Below are 12,792 nucleotides of genomic sequence, written 5' to 3' on the forward strand. Positions count from 1 at the left end.
CGGGCCTCTGAACACTTGCTTGGAGTTGCTGCTGCCAACCACACTGCTGTCCACGTGTCACTCAGTCACTTTCACAGTCTCGATGGCACAGACTGAGAAAGGTGCCAACCACGGGGGAGCCGTGGCAGTGACACCTGAGCACAGAGGAGGCTCTGCACGTGTGGGGAGGCCACCTTCTCCTTAAGGAAGTGGAATGGGGTGCCTTTTTTGCCATGTCGGGCTTGAGAGGCAGGTGACATCTTTCAGAAAGCCAGGTGAGGGGTGCGAGGCTGACCGGAAGGCAGCAGCCCAGACCGGCCTCATAGGGACCTGAAGAAGAAGCTCACGGGAAATAGGACAGAGCTGATCGACCGAGCGAGCAGGTGTGCCCTCGAAAATCACCGATCGCAGAGCAGACGCCATCGGTGCATGATAATTTGCTTAGAATTATCAATCCGATTAGAAATAATCAGGCTGAAAGCAATTTGGTCAAAAAGAATTACTTTGAAAACAAGTTGGATAGGACCAGAAATTGCTGAAATAATAGATTGATCAAAAATATCCCAAATCGCTCATACACACACACATACGCGCGCAACACACTGGGTTTTTCCAGCTTATGCATTTTTAAGTGCGATAATCTAAGGAGAAATTCTTTTAAAATTATGACATGTTAGCAGATACAAAACAAAGATGTTTATCGTTGGATGATGTTCAAAGATAGTAAATGATGAGAGTGCTAACGAATGACTTAGTCAACAAGCAAATTAAGGGGGAAAACATACGGAGAAGCTAATTATTTAAAAAAATAAATAAAACAAAAAACGCCGTCTAGGGAAAAGAACAGAAGAAAACAAATATACATGGCCGATTTGTAGGTTTTTATCTTGTAATTTTTTTTCTTTCATCGATATTATCTACTTCTCCCAATTACCTACTATGGACATGGACAGAAGTTATTAAGTCTCTTTCCGAGATGAGAAAAACGAAGCCCGCAGAGTAAGCAACGTGCACAGTCACGCGATTTTTAAACACCAGATATAAACCCATCGCTCTTTCTGCTACGTCATACCAAGTCTTCACTAAAACGGAAGTTTGGACTTTCGGACTTTTATCCTGGATGTCTCTAAATAGATGGCCTAATGCTTCATTTTCCTAGGCTTCACTATTTTCACTTCTCAGATGTAGAAATGGGACGATCGGTGTTTTTCAAAAATGTTTGACAGAGGTATGTTTCACACAGCGATGCGCACGTTACTGAATCGAAACCATGCTTATTAGACCTACTCTATGGGATCAACTCTGATTTTTCTAAATGTTGATCCCAACTCATTAAACAAATTTCATGACCCACTAATTCGCTACGATTTTAGACCGGATAAAGCTCTCCGCCAACTCTCCTGCCATGTGGTCCTAGCCGTCCAGAGTGGATTCATCGGACGAGATTAAATCTCGTAGGTAGGAAAAATGAGCTTTCTGATTGGAGAGACTGTCAAGCCATTCGAGTCACTATAGCTGATATGAAAAATCAGCATCATTCGGGGGAGGAAACGAGATCACAGCCGGAGAAAGCCAGCTGTGCTGGCGTCAAAGCTCTCCCCACCCCCCACCCCGGCTCCCATCCAATTAATCGGGCCGTGCGGTCAGGTTCAAAGCTGTCAGTTTGAAATAAGACAATTTAATAATAAGGCTGGCGCGTTACGTGTAGATACTAACAATTTATTGTGTAGGAGGTTTCCACGTCGTTTAAAACGGCCTGACGACGTGAGCTAAGCAGGTGTCATTACCGCCTTTGCACGGGGTCAGAGAACTAAGATGCAGGAAGGTTAGGTGACCCACAGAGCACGAAGCTTTGCACGGCATTTGCACAATTTGCTTTTAATAACTATCTGTAACACGTTATCGAGTTACGCCGCACAAACGGAAGGACACCGAACGAGTTAATAAGCGAGAACTGATTTGCTGACTAAAGTTTTTCATCTATACGGTGCTGAGTGACATTGAAAAGCAAACTCTCAAAAGTCCTGTAAGCACGCCCTTTTTCTAGATCTGATTAAAAAGAACCTTCAAGACAGAAACAATATTTTCGACATGCATACAAAAACGACTTGCATATTATATCTTCCCATAGACACCTCGGCTTCTCCAAATTAAATTTTTTTTTAGAGTGAAGTTTGACAGCTATTAACCATTTAAAACGGGAGAGCCAAACACTGCTTCCATTTCTCGTAAATGCGAAACGGTCCTACCCATTCCTAAAGTTCCATGATTTAAAAGAAGTATTTGTAAAAATTCTCTCTAATGATGCTTTTCCGATCACAAAAATATGGTGTGTTTTTTAAAGACAGTGCTTTGGAGGGCTTGCTCTTTTGTTAATTTATTCAGCCCTACAGCTGAGTACTGGGTAGATTTCTGAGGACGCAGGTGAATAAAACATCAGCCTTGCTGCCCATAAGGAGTTCACCGCCTGGCGTTGCAGAGAAACACCCACGAATTGATGAGCTGCTAACGGGGGAAGAGGACAGTGTTGAGGACGTGGGGATATTATTCCCCGTGGCGATTTCTCTCCGGGGGAAGAAAAAAAATCTGCATCTTGTGCCCTTATAGAGTCAGTCCAAAAGCTGTATAACGAGCTCAGCAGTTTCGCTCCGAGACCTAATCTGTCCCGAAAGACAATTAATACCCTAGTAAAATCAAAACACACTAGCGAAGTAAGAAACAAGTTCCCTGGGAGCCTGCCGAGTCTCTGAGACTCTCGCTTCCCGGCGAACGTTGAGAACTAAGCGAGGGTCACGGTCACGGCTCTGCTGGCTCGCCGTCCACGCCTGCTCGGTTGTCTTTTCTTCCCACGTGTACATTCACTGCTGTTTCTGCAGAAATCTGTTGCGTTTGGATTTCCATTTTGTCTTTTGTTCGTTTGCTTTCCGGGCAGGTGGGGCGAACGGCCCTGCTGTGTGGCTGCACGGATGAATGTGCCTCTCAGTGGTGACAAATTCATGTCACCATCTCTTGAGCGATGGAAAATTGAACTAGGTGTAAAGCTGAGAGGCATGTGGGAGCAGATAATTCTGCACCATTCGCAAGGGGCTGGCCTAGTTAGCCTGGAATTTCTATGCTGCATAAATCTCCTTTTGAATAATCGTGCTCCTCCGGGAAGAGTCGGCTCAGAACGAAGGCCCGGGGCCCCTGGGACCGGTCCTGCAGGCAGGTCGTGTGGGTCGGCTGTGGCTCTAATTGGATTATTTCCTAACTCCCTCCTAATTCAATGCATAGATCCAGATAAACAGCACAGGACCAGGCACCTCCAGGAGTCATGACCACAAGTGGGGTTTCCTTATCCATCGCAGAGGGCTTGTGTGCTATGGATGGGAGGGTGTGACCTCAGAGAGCAGCCAGGTGGCACCCAGGACGGCCCGAGTCCCCAGATGGTCATCTCCAGTGAGGGTTCTCTCATTCACGCCACTGTGCTTGACACATACTTCCATTTGCGAAGGGCGCCCGGAAAGCATGGGCCACATGAGGTAATTCTGAGGACCTGTCAAGGTCCCGCTTCGTTCACCAAATACCAACTTTTTTGGCCTGTCAACAAGGCCAGAAGTCCCTCAGTCTGCCGTCTGCAGCTGGAGACCCGGGAAAGCCCGTGTTAGCTCAGTCTGAGTCCGGAGGCCTGAGAACTGGGGGCTGATGGTATGAGCCGCGATCCGCGTCTGAGAGCCCCAGAACCAGATTGCTGATGTCCGAGGGCAGGAGAAGATGGACCTCCCAGTTCAAGCAGAGAAGGAGTTTGCTCCTCCTCTACCTTTTTGTTGGATTCGGGTGCTCTGATCAGATGACACCTTGTGCGGGGCCGTCTGCTTCGCTCAGTTCTCCAGTTCAAATGCCGACTCTTCTGGAAGCATTCTCACGGACGTGCCCAGGATCGATAATGTTTTATTAGCTCTCTGGGCATCCCTCGGCCCAGCCAAGTTGACAGACAAAAATTAACTATCGTGTCTTATTTATAATGTTCAATTATACAAGTAACGCATATTCATTTTAGAAAAATGGAAAATGCTACCATTACTATTCCTTTTAAACTACCCATCCTCCAACTGGCCAGATAAATTCTCTACTGACATTTCAACCTATATGTATCCATGATTTTTAAGTTGATACATGTCTTGAACTTCTATTATTTGTGAATATTTATGTATGAAAATCACCTGGACTTCAATTCTTAAACAATTAGAAATAGGAGATGTCAATTTTTGAAATTGGAGCATGTCGATAAATAAGGAACCCACAACTGCAAGAAGCTAGAGAAAACGTAACCCGTAACGCTAAGCGATTCTCATTTTCAGTAGAAGGCAAATAAGAACCTCATGCCTGACACTGCTAAGTGTCCCTTCTTGCCGAGGCCACCAGTCCATGTAAACCGGTCCCTGTTCCTTCTGCCTGTACCACCTCGGCCATTCTAGTCTGGATGAAAGAGACAATGCCATCAACTGAGAGGCAATATTCTGAGTTACCTACATTCTTGCTGACGGGAGTGTGTTGTACTAAATGAAAAATGAAACCAAGCCAAATAAATATCTCTAAGTGAAGTTCGACACATTTTCCAAGACATGGCTTTCAGAGATGATTCTGGTTCCTTTAAAAATCAATCTGCCACTTCTCCCAGCATCAAATGTCAGATGTGGGGGCCAACCGACCCGGAAGTAGAAGAGAAAACAACACTTACCATCCACTGAGCTGGTTTCCGTGGCAGGCCCTACGCTCTGTGCTGGGGGGTTAACAGCTCTTACGCCATGTGATCATTAACTCAGCGAAAGAGGCGTTAGTAACAGTTTTATAAACGAGACAATTACTGCCCACACTTATGCAATGTCTCACAGCCTTAGGATCCGGGCAGAACTTAAACCTGGCCCCAAGGCTCAGTGTCTTTCAGACACCAAACCTGGTTATCCTGCCGATGCGGCAGATTCACCCTGTGAGGACCCAGTGATTCTCTACCAAGTCAAGTCAGTGGTGACTCTTCACAGCATTGGTTGAGCAGACATACCCTCTGTCCCACTAGCCCCAAAGCGTTCAAAACAGAATAGTCTGAGGTTCAAAACGCTGATCATCCTTGGCAAAAATGGACTTTATCAGGAACTGCAATAATTAAACAAGACCTCATCCCCCCGCCCCAAAACCCAGGAAATTAAGAGTTCATATGCTTCTTTCAAAATTTACCATATTTCAAGGAATATTATGATTAGAAGAGATAATACTATCAAGACCTTTAAATATATTCATATCGTAGGAATTTACCCTTATGAAGTAAAAGTTTAAATACAGATACTTTTGTTAAACGATTATTTATGGTAACAAAAAAGACTATAAAATTTTAGTGATGAATTAGTGCACGCAGAAGGTAGGGGGAAAACGAATGTTGAGAACACGTTGTTAGAATACAGGAAATATTTATAACATTAAACGGAAAAAAAGAACGGAAAATTGTGTTTATAGTCTGAGCTTAAAATGTAAAGTAAAAAATGTAACAACTGCAGAGAAATCAGTAACATTTTAACAGCTTTCTCAGAATGGCACCTCACTGGCATATTTTCCTCCTTATACTGTTGTGCCCGTGTTTTTTTTTTTTGTTTTTTTTTTTTTAATTTCTCCTTTACCCAGTATATGTTGCATTTGAAAGCAGACAAAACTTAAAATGTCGATGTGCAACCACGAGCTGCTCGTTCATACCTGTCTTCCCCAGATTTTCATGTGCGTACGTGCGCCTGGAGAACTCATTTAAAATGCGGGCTCTGATGAAGCCTGAGGTGCTGAGTTTGTAACAACCTCCCAGCTTATGCCCACGCTGCTGCTCTGGGCACAGCACTTTGAGTTAGGTTTCACGCAGGTAGAATAAGCAAGAAATAATCATCTGAGAGGCTAAGAAGCTTCCCCTGCAAATTCTTTCCTTGAAAATCTGAGTCAGGATGTTTGCTGGTTGGCCACCTAGGTCTCTCCTGCTGCGGTGTAAACCGGTTCCAACTGCTCCCCGCTCCACACCAATGCTACACCCCACGGTCCAGCTATGAAACTCTCTTCTCCATGGTAACCTTGCTTTGCCCCTGCTCTGAAATTAAATTCCATTTGTTCTGCTCATGTTGGCACAAAAAAATTGTCTCAAGTTAGTTTAATAAAACCATCACTAAAACAATTTTCTTGAGTAGTGTAATTATAGAGCTAGTAATTAGACTCCTCGCTAAATGAATAGCGTGGTTAGATTACATTTAGACAAGTACCACACGCCCCGTTCTGTTTTAATCACCCCTCCAATGCAATCCTGTTTGTTTGCATGAAAGGGCTTTGAAAGGGTAATCCGGAGACCTTATACACGCTTGCCGAAGATGCCGCTGCTTAGAAAATGAGGGGACTTTGGCGTCTGCCACGTTACCGTGATACCTCCCTGTGTTGGGGTGGGGGGGCGGTCCGAGCACTTTGTCAACGTGGGGGTGGCCATCCTACCATCCTCTGCATGCGATGTCAGAATTCCCCGAAATCTGCGCCATCTGCCGGAAACGTGGCCACACCAGACACGTGCGCCTCTGACGCTCTGCTCAGCTCTTGGTGTCGCCTCCTCCACGGGGACTCCTGTGACTCGGCGGCTTCCATCCTGGCTCTGGTTTTCGGATCTATTCATCTTCTCTGGTCCCGCCCGACGCCTTTTACTGTTTATTTTCTCTCTCTCTCTCTCTCTCTCTCTCTCTCTCCAGGCACCGTGCTTTTCCCAGGCGCACCTGCTGTGGACCTCAGGCCCTGGTTGCCCGGTGCCTCCCGCTGACCAAGCTCCCGGGGGAATGCACCGGCGACATCGGCCATGGCTCTGTGTCACACCACAGAAAGTCCCGCTTCATAACCCAGAACGCCCGACTCCCCACCCAGGCTAACGTGACTCACCTCTCACGCATGTCGCCACATGCTTTAGATGCATCCTTCCACCTGATTTACCCAACAGGCCCTGTCTCCCAGATGAGAACCTGAGGCTCACAGGGGTCATGTGATTTGCCCACATTCAACCAGATAAGAAATGGCAGAGCAAAGAGTGAAAACCATTGTGTCCTAAGGCCAGGGTCCAAATGCCTAAGCCCTGTGCTCAGCAAATGTGGCCGCATCCCTGAGACCTCCAAAGCCTCTCATTGGCTGTTCATTTCCTTATCTACAAAATGAAAATAATTATATCTAGGCCACTTACATCTTACGGGGGTGTGTGTGCGTATAAAAAAAAAGATTAGACATGTAAAAGCATTCTGTAAACTGGAAAATGTTATGGCATGAAAATTATTAGTAGAAAGGCTTAACCGGATCTAGGACACGCATTCATAAACTGAGCTCATCTCTGCAGTAGCTTAAATGTCTTAGGTCAAATCAAGGAAAAATAGTATTATAGTACGCATGAATATGATTTACGTTTTATATTTAACTTATCAAAATATCCTAGTCAGACAAGTAAGATGCTCTCATAGATGTTGCGAGCCTTGTTTCACATTTTACTTTCTATCCTGGTTTCAATTTGCGGGCTTTCTGTTCCCTCTTCAGTAATAGAATTACTCTGTTCTCGGCCGATTGAGTCTAGAAATTTGCTGAATGCAGCCAAACTATGAGATATTTGCATTTCAAGGCTTGACATGTTCTTTCGGCTTTTAAAATGAGTTTATTCTGAGAAAATGTGTGACTTCTTGAACTAATGGCAAATTAAGTTAATAAAATTCATACCTGCTGTGGGCAACGATGCTTCTATATCAAAGGGAAAATAAATCAAAGGCCAAATCCCACACTCTGTAATTGGTCTCATTTCCCATTCGTTTCAGTAGGAATATTTCCTGTTTGGGACTGTAATATAGAGGCATCGAACAAACGACTCTCCCTTTCAAGTTGCTGCTCTCTCTAGCCTTTTCTGCCAGAAGCCACTGCTGTTGACATTGGCGCCTCCGCTCACCCCGTCACACAGCCATCAAAGTTTTTCACCATGTCTGCTCACCGTACAGCATACCCTCACGATCCTGCAACTCTCATCTCCCCTGGAAGATATGCTTAATCTGTCTGAAATCGTGTTGGTTGATGACTTGTTAACACCAATTACATTTTTTAAATGAACTTGAACATAACTGGTGTAGTGTGAGACACGAGACTGGAATTCAGGCACATGTGCCACAAGGCCCTGTCACGTGCAGAGTCTGGTCCTATCTAGCTGAAGGTATAACCTCCTAGCCCAGCGAACCCTCCCTCGCATCTTCGGTTACTGACCTTGAAATAAAGCCTATGCAAGAGGACTTCAAAATGTTACGATCTCTGATAATACTAAAGAAACTAGATGGATTTGAGTTAGTCCACATTGTAGGGAGACCATGAATCCAAGGCCATCTGAGGCTGGACCAACTAGGAACCATGGAATACATTAACAAATATTTTTACTAATAGATGTGTATCTCAAAAATGTACTTCTCTTGAGCCCAAACTAGAGGGTCTTAAATTATAAACTTGCCCCAAAAGAAAGTCTTCTGATTTTTACAAATAATCCCATCTCTACTCTAGAGCTCTAGACGCTTCTTAGGATCTAAAATGAGTGACAGTTATTTTGCGGCTGTGATTTGCAACATATAGCATGTGAGAATTAGCTTAGTCGATGTTTCCATAAGGACGTACCACCGACGGGTGACAAAGTATATAAAGTAATTAAGCACAAAAAGCAGCCTGTTTAGAGGAAAAAAAATCTCAAACAGTAACTCTAGTCAGAAATGCCAAGTAAACTACCAAATAAAGAAAGACATTTGGATGATCAATACCAAGGGGTAAGAATATTTAGCAGAAATGTTTATGGTGAGTATACAAATAACAGAAGATCATAACTAGTTTAGAAAACATATTATCAAAAGATAATGAAATTATCTTCAAAAGAATTGAAAACAAATCAATACCACTCGATTCAATGCAACAAGCATTCACTCAGCAAATACACTGTATAGGGGCTCTGTATAGGGGTTAATATATCGCCCTGACCTCAGATAATGATACCGAGAAAGTATCATCCGGAAAACTCATAAGTGAAAACAAAAACAACTTACAATAAATGACGAAAGAAAGTAAATGATTGGTACGTTAGATAACTGGATTCGAATTCTACCAAGTCACTTAATTCTCTTCGTCTGTTTCCTCAATGACCTATGGGGACAATAAGGCCACTTAGCCCACTGGACCATTCAGAAATGTGGCACGTGGAAGTACCTTTGAGTCCAACATCTCTCCGGGAATAAACTCAGAGGCAGGAAATGAGGTGCCGAATGAATAAACGACTGGACACGTGGACACGGAAAAGGTCCCAGTGGAGCTCTCAGTGGGGTGCTGTGGTGGGGGACGGGCAGAGAGGACTCTAAAAAATTGGAGTTTAACATTTCCCTAAGATCGGTGAGTGGGGGATTTCAGAGGTGTGGGAACGAAAGTGAGCAGTACATTCTGGAACTTGGGTCGGAGTGCAGAATATATAAAGTTAGCGAGAGGAAGGATGGAAATACAGTTTGCCCTTAATCGGGTCATGGGCAACCACCGTTTTTGAGCGAGGCGGTGACGTCAGAGCTGTGTTTGGGGACAAAGGAGAAGCTGGAAGTAATGTGTAAGGGGCTGGAAAGGGCGGTGACAGAAAAGACAGGAGTATGAGGAAGCTGTAGTCTGTAAGGGAACGACAGCTTCTTGAGTTACTGAGGCAGATCGCAGCGGGAATTATAGGAAAGGAAAAATACAGAAAACGATGCTAAGTTTTGCTTGGACTATGTGAGCAAAGGGGGAGGAGGGTCGTGAGGAAGATAATGGCAACAGTGACCCAGACCTGTACAGCCTTTTATAATTTACGAAAGTAGGGAGCGGTCACGGAAGAGCCTTGATGGCTGGGATGAGTCTCTACCTGAGTAGACGTTTGAGACGCCAGTGTTCCTCGTTGAGGAGGCTGAATCCGGCAGCAGCGTGCACGTGGATCATAAAGAAACCGAACTCAGGAGAATTGTGAGATGGCCGCGGGAGTTCAGATGGCAGCCAGAATTTAGCAAAACTTAGCTAAGATGTGCGAATGATGGGGAAAAGTCGATTAGGGCATAGTCTGGGGACATTTCTCCACGCGATTTTAATTTTTACACTGAGACATAAAAATAGAACTGCGTATGTCCATGCAGCTCACCCCCAGCCCCGCACTTTTTGTCCAGGGAAGACGCTACGACCCAAGTCGATGTGCTGACGGGGCCACCCAGGAGAAAAAATGAATGTGACACGTGTTTAAAGAACATAGTGAATCACTGAATACAGGGGCTGGAGTGGTGAGGGATGATACCGGCTTGTGTAGTTCGGGTGACTGAAGGAAGCTAGCCCCATCCAGAGAGATCTAGAACATGGGGGTGCTGTTCGAGGTGACGGGGGATGGACGCATAGGTAGAGAAACAATACAGAAAGCTGGAAACTTCCGAGCTCACGGTGAGAATCTGCACTGGGCGTAAAGATGCAGACTGTCTAGCCCTAAAACTGTAGTCGAGGACAGAGGGGGGACTGATTTCCTGAATTAATAAAGCGATTCCCATGATGGGCATTAAAGAAGCCACACTCGTCAGCTTCCAGCGGAGCAGAGGGATTTCTCAGAGCGCAAAAAACCCACCTGTTTCTTTGTATTTGGAGGAGAAGGGAGAGAGGATGATTTAGTTGATTTAATCAACCGAGCCTGCTAAAGCAGATAATGAAGCCCCGCCCACACTTCTACCCTCATCTACTTTGTACCTAAATTACTCAATTTGTACAGCTCTATTGATTAAATCGCCAACTCCTGCACTTTGGGCGGGGTACAACTCTTCATAAGCCTTAAAGGGATTTTCCAAAGAGCTGTAACCCGATTTAAGATTCTGATAGCGTGTAAAGCGAACCTGCATGATCAGGGCTTTATTTTATTAAGACTATTTTGCATATCTCTAACTCCATCCTGGGCATTGTTGGTCAATCTTTTAAAAGTTGAATATATTAAAAAAAAAATTAGAGAGGTTAGAATCATCAAGACTTTTCTCGATCATTTACTGCTATCAGAGGGATGTTCCATCGGGTTGGAAAGGAGAGAATTCTTAAGCTGAAGGGAAAATTCTTTGATGTGTAAATGATCAAAAACTAAGAAGGAGGCAAATCGTACAGCTCTGAGCAACGTGCTACAGTGCAACATTATAGAATTTGCAAGTGAGCAGGTGAGCTACTTGTGACTTGCAAGTGAGCGCGTGAGCTACTTGTGAAGAAGACTGTTGCTTCTACCTCTAAAATTTGTACGTATTTTAAGGTGAGGGGTAACGTTTCTTTGGCGGAAGGAGAAATGTAGGGAAGGAGCGTGAGTTATGCTCTCTGCGACCTTGGAGAAGGCGTCTGACCTCAATTTCTTCATAGATAGACGGGCTTCTGCTAAGTCCATAATGCCATGCTTTCCCAACGTGCTCCAGGGTTGGCTCATGCAGTTTTGGAATTCAGCAGATGTCCTCAGGAGAAACAGATCCCATGTCCCACGCAGGCTCTGTTTAGTTCTGCGGCTCTTCCTAGGTACAGCTCAGACCCCTAGCCGCTGGTCCTCACCCAGAGTCTGCAGGTCCTCAGGACAAAAGGCTGCCACCGCTTCTTCTTTCTCCTGAATCTTAACCCCACTACTGGGCATTGCAGCTCCTCGGTGCCTTCAAAACAGATGACTTTCGGGTTTCATCTGGCTTACCTAGTCGTTCTCGGGGGAAGTGGTCTGTCACAAAAGTCCCCTTCTGACTCAGGAGCACAAGTGTCTTAGTAGGTTTTTAATGGATGCTTTCAAACTTCTCTCGGACCTCAGTCTTTGGAGACAGAAATGAAGCACACACTAGAAGTCTTCCGTAGTCTCTGTCTGCAAAGCCACCTGAAGTTTATTCCCAGAAGGGCAGGGGTCAAGGGCCCCGCCAAGGGAATGCGTTAACTTTGTGTGGAGCCGAAGGACAGACAGACTGAGAGGCTGGTGACCATCTGAGCCCTCATGGGAACCAATACAATACCACCCTCGAATGCTTTCTCGACCACCTCCTGTTCACGCCACACACAGGGACAATGGCAAATGAAGAGACCTCGTCACCCTGGAAACCGAAAATTACCTAGTGTGCTGGCTTCATGGAAAAGTCCCCTGCCTGCTCCGTACCATGGACCAGCCATCCGAGCCTGGGGACAGGCATCCAGCGTGGATACAAGGGCATCGTCCCTGTAGTATTGCTAGAAGTAGTTTTCCTGATCTGACAGGCGGGCGAGATTCCTCTCTCAAAACTCCATGTACCTCTTTTCCAGTCTTCAGCCCCCGAAATGGAGGACGATGGTCCTTTGAGGAAGCGTGTACAGGTGGCTGGCGCTTTCTCCTCTGGGCTTGAACTCTGAACTGCCAGGGCTGTTTGGGCTGCACTCCAGCAGCCATGTGTCACTCCATACGGTGTCATAACTCTCTGCTTGCGTTTGCCAAGTCTGTAATCACACGCTGAGTCCCTGTGAAGCACGTGGTTCTTCTTAGGATGTGTTAATCCTGCTACGATATGTCCAGTGTTTTCTACGAGGGCAGGGAAGGATCCAGGTTGTGGTTTCTGAACAGTGCAGAGCCCGGATGTCCCAGACGCAACAGGCATCTTTTCATCGCCGCCGACAAACTGAGGAATGAAACCAGTTGGAGGCTCAGAGCGATCACTCTTCTGGGACTTAACCCGGAGAGACTCTCAGAGGACAGCGGGTTGCGGACCGGGCATTTTTCTAGTGAGGACGGCAAGGGAAGGGAAGGGAAGG

This window comes from Pteropus vampyrus, unplaced genomic scaffold (genome assembly GCF_000151845.1).
Source record: "Pteropus vampyrus isolate Shadow unplaced genomic scaffold, Pvam_2.0 Scaffold49, whole genome shotgun sequence".
NCBI lineage: Eukaryota > Metazoa > Chordata > Mammalia > Chiroptera > Pteropodidae > Pteropus > Pteropus vampyrus.